Here is a 9,915-nt window from a genome sequence, read left to right as displayed (position 1 = left end):
ATGAAAGACCATGTCAAATACTGTTCCTCAAAGTTAAGGATAAGTCCAATGATAGATTAGATCCAGTGACCTGTCACTCGTGGATTGCTACATGGCAAACCTCAGCTAAGTTCTTAGAATCAGTCCCACCAGTTCTGATTACATTTGAAGATTAAGCCAACAAGGATTGTCAAATACAAAAATTTCTTTTCTTTTTTCCGATAGGATTAACATAAGTTCTCCTAAGCCACCATGTTGCTCAATTATTTAGTTTGACAAATAGGCCATCAATAGACAGACTCCACTGAGAGATTTTCATACATAGTAGCCACAGAAAGAGAGATGACAATACAAGAAAATTCAAGGATTTATTAATGCTATTTAAATTTGTTTACATCATCATAAAATCAACAAAATAAGGCCGTCACGTCAACCCGAGGACCATTAAGACTGACACAGTCACATGTATCGAGATCCTTGGTAGATTAACAGGTTAAGGATCGCCTATCTCATGCATGACAATTTATCAGAAAAGGGCAGATAAGTAACAAATATTAGCAATGCATATCATCATTTTCTGATAGACTCATAAATCAGTAAGGTACATAAGCAACCTATGTACCTAACAAGTCTTCTGTTTTAGGTCACCAATTGACTGCCATCTCCTCCTCTCTTGCATTTTCTTATTGCACAGAAGCCAGTTTTCAAGAGAAGGAAGTCAACCACCGACAAATCTTGAAAGTATTCCATTAGGTTTGAGATGTTGAATACTAAATTTGGAGACAGTCCTCATCCCTAGATGTATACCAGACCCCTCAGCACCTGGTCGAAACAGAACTAGCTAACTCCATAGTCGTACTCATCGACTGGTTCAAGCCTCCATTCACTTCCATAGTAAGAATTTGGAAGCCCCAGCCAAAACTTGAAGGCCTCGACTGCCCTTTTCCTCTCTCTCCTCCTGTCCTGCCTTGCCTGAGAAGCATGCATGCTTGTAAACATCCTGGAATGCAACTCCACATATATCCTCTTGTACTTGGTCTTGTTGGGTGAGATCCCATTCTCCTCCATGCAAGCCACAATCTCCAGAGCCTTTTTGAAGAATGCTGCCCGCACACAAACGTCAGCCAAAGCATCCAGCAACCTTTCATCTGGCCTCAGCGGTGGTGAGGCCTTACACCTCTCCTTCACCTCATTCCACAATAAAAGAGCCTCCCCTGGCTTCCTAGCCAGTGCTATACCATTAGCAAGGCTTCCATAAGTGGCAACATCAGGTTGACAGCCGTACCTTCATTTTCTCCACAACCTTCTTAGCTTCCTCAACCAATCCCCAATCTACAATATCCCTCCACCAGCATGTTCCAAGCCACCATATCCACCTTAACCCTTTGGTCCTTGTCCATCTCATCAAACACCTTATGCGCCAACTTCGACTGCCCCGACAGCACAAATGCCTTCATTAGCGTCGTGTAGCTAACCTTGGAAGGCGCAATTCTATGCTCCCGCATCTCATTGAAGTAGGCCAGGGCACCAGCACTGGTCATCCACCAGTATGCACCCATCAATGAGGATGTTGTAAGAGACAACATTAGGCTCGATGCCTGCCTTCCCAGACATCTCGCGTGCAAGCTCTTTCGCCTTGTCCAGCTGGAGCTGCTGGCAGTAGCCCTTGAGGAGAACATTGTAGGTGACACGGTTGGCAGGCACCCTGGCACGGGCCATCTCAGTGAGCACACTGCGTGCCCGGTCCATTGCGCCCGCCTTAACAAGCGCAGAGATAATAGTGGTGTATGTGACATGATCCGGGTGGCTTGAGGGGTCTGCCTCCTGCCGCATTGCCTGGACCATGCGGACAACATCGTCGATGCAGCCTTCTTTCATGTACCCTTTCATCAATGTAGTGTAGATCCTGGAGTCGGGTGTGTACGTCTTGGGAAGCAATGGCGGGAGATCATCATCATCATTGGCATCACCAGAATTTGCGTTCACGGTAATGAGCTTTTCAAGAAAGAGTATGAGCTTCCTCGTCGCTTCTATCAGTTGGTTCTCATCATTCGAGTCCCTGAATATCGAGCAAAGGTCGCGCCGGCCTTCCCGCATTGCCTGCACCAACCTCTCACCAGACTCTAGATCGCCGAAGCCCACATAGGCTGCGACGAGGGAATGTAAGGTGGTGATGCAAGGGACCAACTCTCTTCGGATAATGCGCTCCAAAATGAATGCCAGCAGGTCTTTTCGCTCAGCTCTGGCAAGCATCTTGATGAGAACATTGTATGTTAGTACGTCGGGCTTGACGTCGAACTCGGACATTTCGTCGAACAGCTGGGCGAACCTCCGAACGTCCCCAGGTTGGCAGCAGCATTTAGGGCTGCATTGAAGGCGGCGGTGTCGGGTCGGACGTCGGCCGCGACGTTGCCAGGATGCGACGGACGCGACGGAGGTCGGCGTCAAAGAGGCGGAGGGCCTCGATGAGATCATCGTCGGGGGTGGCAACGAGATGGCTGACGACGGCACTCTAGGCCTTGACGTGGGGGGAGATAGCCGGAGCAGAGCATGGTTCGGATAATGGAGATAGCATAGAGAGTGGCGCTGGAGCGGGCGGCGACAACAACGAGGAGGCCGAGGGAGTTGGCGTCGAGGCGGTGGAGCTGGCGCTCGTCGCAGAGGCGACGGACGAGGGCCTGGGTGCCAACAAAGGTAGTCTTTTCTTTTTTTGGCAACAAAGGTAGTCTTTTCTTTTTATCACCCTCTCCTCTCAACATGGTTTAAATTAAATGAAAAAAAATGTAACAAGATTCTCTAACTGCAGAATTTTGTTTAAAATGATAATTCTAAAAATAATCAGTATATATAATGATCTTCCGATATGGAGATCTCTGATTTAAGATATTGAATAATTAGACAACACAAACTCTAGCAAATACTTCCACAGAGCGTGTAACATAAGGAACTCAGTCAAAACATCTAGAATGCAGCATTGTTCTGTCCTTCGTATTGCATGCACCAGATGCAATTGAACCGCGCAAATCCCACGGTGGATAACACGCCACGCTACCTCTTGTGTTTCATCGATTTTCGATTGCTCTCCACCGTGCATATTCTTCAGGATTTGCCTTGGTTCACTTGCACCTGGTGCATGCAATACTTTCTCACAACCTTGTTCCACAGAAGCGCTTCTAGAATAACCTGTTTAGAAGTGATTCCATCCTAGGACTAATACAAATTGAACAAAGCGTACAATAGTGGCTTAGCAAAACATTATGACAGGTACAAAATCTCACTTTAATTACAAGAAACCTAAGAGGCTCAAAATTCTCTTCAACAATGCAATTATCAAGATCAAAAAAATATAACTACCTCAAATAAAAAAGAATAAAGCAACTAATGATTCTCCAAAATCATCTAGAACCTTGCAAGTCTAGTCAATAGTCAAGACCTGATAGCCTAAGATCTAGGCTTCTCCTTCTCCTTGAAGACAGCCAATAGAGACACACCCGAGACCTTAACAACCTTAAACCTGACACCAGGAATATCTCCAACTGTATGCCCTTTATGACCAAATCCTGCAATCAGCACTTCATCCTATACATAGAATCGACACATTTGTCAATGGTCAAAGAACACAAAAAACAGCTCATCACAATTTGATCTAAAAAAATTCTTGGAGAGAGAGAAAGAGGAGGAAGAAGAAACTTGCATTTTCCTCAATGAAATTTAAGCAACCATCATTGGGAACAAAAGCAGCAATTTTCTTTCCATTTTAATCAACTGCACCTGAGCACACTTTCGGATGGCAGAATTTGACTGCTTCGCCTCAATGCCTCTGCAGATAAAGCAGCGAGTCATGTGATAAACCATGATTCCAGAAGAAAGGAATGCGAAGGCATGCAATTTTTGCTCACATTTTCTCCAAAATAATCCCTTTTGCATGAGAAGAGCCAACAAAAGGCTTCTTCCATTCATTGCCAAGGTGACTTTTCTTATATGCTTTGTCAGCCCACTCTGCTTCCTTATGTGGATCTTCAGCTTATGTGCAGCTCCCATACCACGAGTCTTCCTGCCATAAGGTTTTAAAGATTGTTAACATTCTATCAATGATTCAATATGGCATTAGGCTCATGGCACATTTTCCTTTATGGCATAGTGCAGGTCCTAATTTGTTGTAAGACCGTGTACACAAAAAATATTCACTGTCTTCACTTTCATATACAAACAGATACACCTCTGTCAGAAAATCAGCAACATCCATTTCCTATTTTTCAGCCACACAGTGATGGTGCCATATAGAGCACAGTCCCTACCAAGCCATCTTTAGAAACAAATCTATCTATTTGAAGGGTACTCTTGTCAGGTGATGCATACTCTTTTTGCCAGTTACCATGAGTAATCTTGGAGTTCTTGGCTTTTCTGAAGCATTGTTTTGCTGGAGCCATGAACATTCTTATTCTTCTAATAGCAACCCTTATATTACCTCATATTTCCTACTAAGGGCTTCAGCTTGGTTAGACACATGAATGCGCACATATCAATTGTTTCTTGACTTATGTTCAGGACTCAGTCCAACCACATGAACGTTGCAATACTTATAAGTTCATCTTATTGAGAAATGATAGTATCAAACTTGTTACCTTAGTTCCCAAAGCAAGTGGGGGTGAAAGTGTGAAGGTGCAGGGAAGCAACTCTTATGAAAATTTTTTTAATAAAAAGATACATAGGAAGCAGGCGAATGGACAAGTTTCAGAGGAGATTCAAAAGTGGATGTGCCACCTGAGCGGAAGATTCCTTCTACTAAGCTCATAATATATTGAGGAGAATGAAACAAGAAGATAAGAGTGCCTTGCAAATCACTTAACAAGAGGATAAGGATAAAAAGAACTTAAAGGATCATAAACAACATAATCTTTTAATTAGGATTTTTAAAAGTTGGACAAAGAATAGTTCCTGAAATGTAAGACCAAGTTTATCTGCCTTTGAATTGAATACTTCAAGAGGCTTCCATATACATGGTGCCAACATGTTCTGCATGATATTTAAGTTTCAATGTCCCTCATTCAAATCAGCACAAGACCATCAACAGGCATATTTATGAATTGAGGGAGAAAGGTGGTGGCAGATGTGGGGATGAGACTTTGATCAAACGATCTTCATCATTTTCACTTCCTTTAGAAATAATAAACACACCCATTGTATATATACAATAATTTCCTAAAGTCTCCTAATCAACAAGCTACACTGAGTCTGCAATTTTCTAAAATGGAAAGCAAGGAACATCTTCAAAAGCCCTCAGCAAAGATAAGGAGAAACAGACAAATCAAAGAAACCATGAACCACGAACTCTGAAAGTGTACTGAAAAAAATAGACTTATAAAGTTCTAGCATGTATGCCACCAAAAATGCCTTTGATATAATTGAATAATCTGAAGCAAAGACTTTAATACATGGTGGTAAATTGTACTTTAGCTTATGATAATGTTAAGTGCTAAAGGGTCAAGTTCTGATCAGCACTAGACCGTCAATAAGCATATGTAGGTGAGGTGAGAGTATTTCGTACGATCTTCATAATTAACTTCTCCTCAAATTTAAAAACTTGTAGATTAATTTGTTTTAGAAACATACACATTATATGTTTGCAACAATTTGCAGAATTTTCTTTCACTAGCAAGCTGGGTTTGCCCCCTTCCAAACGAATGCAATTTCTATTAGAGTGGGTCTTTCCATCTGAGAAGCGAAAAATTTTATTTAATAGATTTAGCATCAGAGAACAAGGGTGATCTTCCAAATCCCTTAACAACATAATATAAAGAATAAGATTATTATAAAAAAAATGACAAATCATCACACTGTTAAAATGGGACAAAAGTAGAAATAATATACCAACAAGTATATCTGCCCCGAAATTGATATTTTTGGAGAAAGGGCTTCAATATACACGATGGCACATATTTTACTTTAGCTTATGATAATGTTAGACACTGATGTGTTAAATCCAAATCAGCACCGGACCGTCCACAAGCATATCAACTCAGCAAAGAGACTCAAGGACTTTGTTCATCGGAACTCATCTCAGATTTTAGAGCCAAAAAAAAAATATTTTTCGCAAATCTGCAACAATTTCCCAACAAGCCCACTAAGATAAATACAAAGTTGGGTCCAATTCCACACCAAAGTGTTGCAATTTATTTTAGAGTTCATCCAGTAGTCCACTTATAATTTAAAATTACTTGTAAAATCAAAATGAGATTTTCTATAGCCACTCATAAATTACAAAACCATCGTGAGGTATGAACAAGAAAATAATTTTTTTTTAAAAGGAAAAAGCCGCAAACCTGTGTATGTGTACCACCATATATACCCCAAAGAATAAATTTTTGAAGGATTCATGTAAACATGGTAGCATATGATTATTTTAGCTTATGATAATATTGAGTGCTGATGGGAGAAAAGTCGAATCAGCACTAGACCGTCAATAAGCATATTTATTTCTTCGTCGTTCAACTTCTTTAGGTACAAAAACTATCCCCGAAACTATGAAAAAAAATTTTAAAAAAAAAATACATGACCAGTATCAAAGCAGCAATCAAACATCGACAGATTGATGCAAAATATCGTATATTAAATTTTTAATGCTTTGCAAAGTCAGAACCCGTTAATATCCAAACAAAATTTACTAATAATCCATCGATTAGAATGATGATATAGCATTAGAGCAAAAAAAAATATCTTTAAGGAAACGGAGGTTCTAAATCTTGAGGAAAACATAGGAATAGAGAAAGGTGATGGAATGGGTGAAAGAGAATAAAGAACGCTTACCCATTTTGTGTAGAGAGGAAGACCTCGATGGTTATCCCAGGAATAGATTCGATCGATCGCCAAGCGAGAAGTGGAGACGAGGATAAATGGGGATTCAAGGCGCTGGAGGAGGACGGTGGCTTGATGGGGTATAAGTCTAGGGCAACGCACGGCTTAGGTGTATGAATAGATGAAGATGCAAGGATCTGACGGCTATGGTTGTTTTTGGTATTTTGCCCTGGTTGTGATGAACTCGGCAAACTTGTGCGGTTCTAGTCCGCTGCGTTGGCCGGCCTTCACATCCGCTTCACACACACAAGTGAAATTACGTGATTCTTTCCTCATCATCAGCATGAGAACAATCTAATTTTGAATTTTAATGCAAGACAAGGATCATTTATCATGGGGTCAACACAACCAAGGGTCTTGTTTTCAGAGGATACTCTTGCATCTCTTTCTTTATTTAAATGTTCACATGATTCCCAAAATATATTGAAAAGTGCATATCAAAGGTCGCACTTCCGCTTCTTTAGTCTTTAACAAACCACACCGAACCATTGCCTTCATCCCTGTCTGAGATCAGCTTTAGGAATATTGTGAAGAAAAAAATAATATTTTTTGATTCTAACCGTTCAGATATAGTGCAAATAACATTTAGCCATTTTTTCACAAATAAATGAGACATTAAAGCTACAGAAGATTATAAACAGAATAAAAGGAAACTACTTGGTCAACAACCATCATTATTTGATTTTCTTGAGCTATCCAAACCCAAAGTAAGCAAAACAATTCTTTGATTGGTTTGCGTATGTCATAAGAACAAGCTGTTGACCATGATATATTTCTTCTCCTCCTATGGTTCACTTTCTTTAATGATCTATAATCATTGCAGCACCATTCAGAGCACTGGATGAGAAGTGCTCATGTATGGTGACACAATACAAATGTTGATCAGCAAGAACTGATACATGAAATGAGAAAAGATATCCAAAGAACCTCTACATAATGCAGAGGACCAATCAGGAAGAGCTATTACCTAAAATAGAGAACAGCTAGCAGAAATAGGCCATAACATTCAGCTTGAAATATCCCATTATGGAACTGGCAAAAAGAAGAATTCCTCGTTAATATCGCCAACCAGCAAACTCATAGGAATTAAGATGAATTGTATACTGAAAAGATGAAGGAAAGAACTACATCTAGCAAAACAATGATCTTTAGAAGATAAACAACTATTAGTGGGAGAATATGATCAACAGTTTCGCGACCATTCAATATATACATAGTTAACAAAGAAATAAAAATGGAACTCGCATTATATCTAAACATTAAACAAAAGCGAAAGAGAGTTGTAAAATTTTGTATGGAAAGTTGATTATATCGACATAGAGGTTGATTTATAACATACAAGCCCAACCTCGTTGGAGAACTATTGATAGAAGCAGCATAAAAAATCAACATAACAGCAGAAAGATCGTCTTCTTTAATGATCAAGTTTAACTACAATTTCCTAGGCATATCTATGATTGATTTGGTGGATATGGCAATTTGTGCAAGAAGTACATCTGCACATTGTAATAGTGAATCAAGACTAACAATATAATAAAAATCTTCTAAATGCTTTTTTTATTTTTGAATAAGATTAAAGAATACTATATCAAAACTACTACAAACAAAATAACGTGAGGAACACTGGTTCACAAAAGCTCGAATATGGTGGCAATAACTCTAGCGAACATGGAATTTACGAAAAAATAGCAAACATGAGTGAGTGAGGTGTGAAGGCAGCAATCAAGTTGCAGGAGGAAGAATTAACCAATGATCAAGTACAGAGCATGAATTGGTTATTTCTAGAGGCATGCCTCTACTTAAATCAGACTATTATGCATGTGATTAGCAACCTTTAGACATAAGCTTACAAGGTATTAGATTTACTTTATAAGATGTAAAATTTCAACTATATATGAACCTACATAGCTCTTGTAATTACAATGCTCCCTAGCTCTTTATCTTCATTCACTCTGGCATACCTTTTCTTAAAAGGAATTCTAGAATAGACAAATTTATGACCCATCTGACATCCCGTGATCATAAGACCCATATATTTGATACACCTGCCACAATTACATCATTTTTTCCATGTAAAACATATCCATCAACTTCATGGCTATCCATTTTTCTCTCCTACTTGTGCAAGCTACACTGTCAAGAACAATTTTATTCATGCGAAAGTATTCAAAAAACTGAACATTATTCAGAAAACTTAATCATCAGCATATTATCTACAACTGAAGCACAAAGTTAACACCTTAACATAGTTGCCATAAAGATAATGTAAGTTGTCTACAAATATTTATAAGTTGTAATATAAAATACTATTTAGGCCTTCCACCATAGATTTAATGAAGAGAAATAATTAATACAGAATACCTGAGGTTGCATATAGTTCATTCCTTGAGTAAAAGATCCTGGTTGACCCATCTGCTGATTTCATATACAAGTCAAATTTGAGAAATATCAAATGAAGATAACGAAATCTTCCAGAAAGAAATAATCTCGAAGAATAACTGATACCCTAGGTATTGGATCAGGTCGAGGACTTGCTGCATCTTTCCTAGCAGAGTTGTCTCCACCTTTTGCGGATACTTACTACACCTGTCAAATTACTCAAAACTATCTCATGTCCAAATATAACCTATAAAGAATAAATATAATAGTCCTAAAGTCATTAACTACATTGAAGCAAAGTCTGACACAACTAATCATTGAAATTGATATCCATTTCTGGTATGAATAGATATGAATATTAAGTTTACTTTACCAATACTAATGGCATGTTTAAACGACCAACCAACCCACCAAGTTATATCAACCAAGTGAGAATGTTTGGAAAGATGAAGCTGGAAGGCTCAGCGGGTGTAGGGATTCGGCATCCCAGTTTTCATAGTATCACTAAAGCCTTTATAAATGGAATCCTGACTTCCAAAAGAGTTGGAAGTAACAACCTTCTTGAACCCCTCCAACTTTTCTCTCTCTACTTAGCAACTCCAAGCATCCCACATGCATGGAAAGCATCCCATGGATAGGATGAGATCCTCTTGTCTGATGCGAACATATATGTACAAGAATCAAATACAAGCTTTGCAGAAG

General features: G+C 39.2%; 2 pseudogenes; both read right to left on the bottom strand.

Annotated features, from left to right (window-relative positions):
- Nucleotides 1-464: 464 nt before the first annotated feature.
- LOC114914211 (pentatricopeptide repeat-containing protein At3g09650, chloroplastic-like) lies at nucleotides 465-3,082 on the bottom strand (annotated as a pseudogene).
- A 160-nt stretch (nucleotides 3,083-3,242) lies between these two features.
- LOC140853723 (small ribosomal subunit protein uS12-like) lies at nucleotides 3,243-4,153 on the bottom strand (annotated as a pseudogene).
- Nucleotides 4,154-9,915: the final 5,762 nt, after the last annotated feature.

Source organism: Elaeis guineensis, chromosome 14 (genome assembly GCF_000442705.2).
Source record: "Elaeis guineensis isolate ETL-2024a chromosome 14, EG11, whole genome shotgun sequence".
Lineage (NCBI taxonomy): Eukaryota > Viridiplantae > Streptophyta > Magnoliopsida > Arecales > Arecaceae > Elaeis > Elaeis guineensis.
Note: the sequence above shows the minus strand (reverse complement) of the source record. Positions and strands in the feature narration are given on the sequence as shown.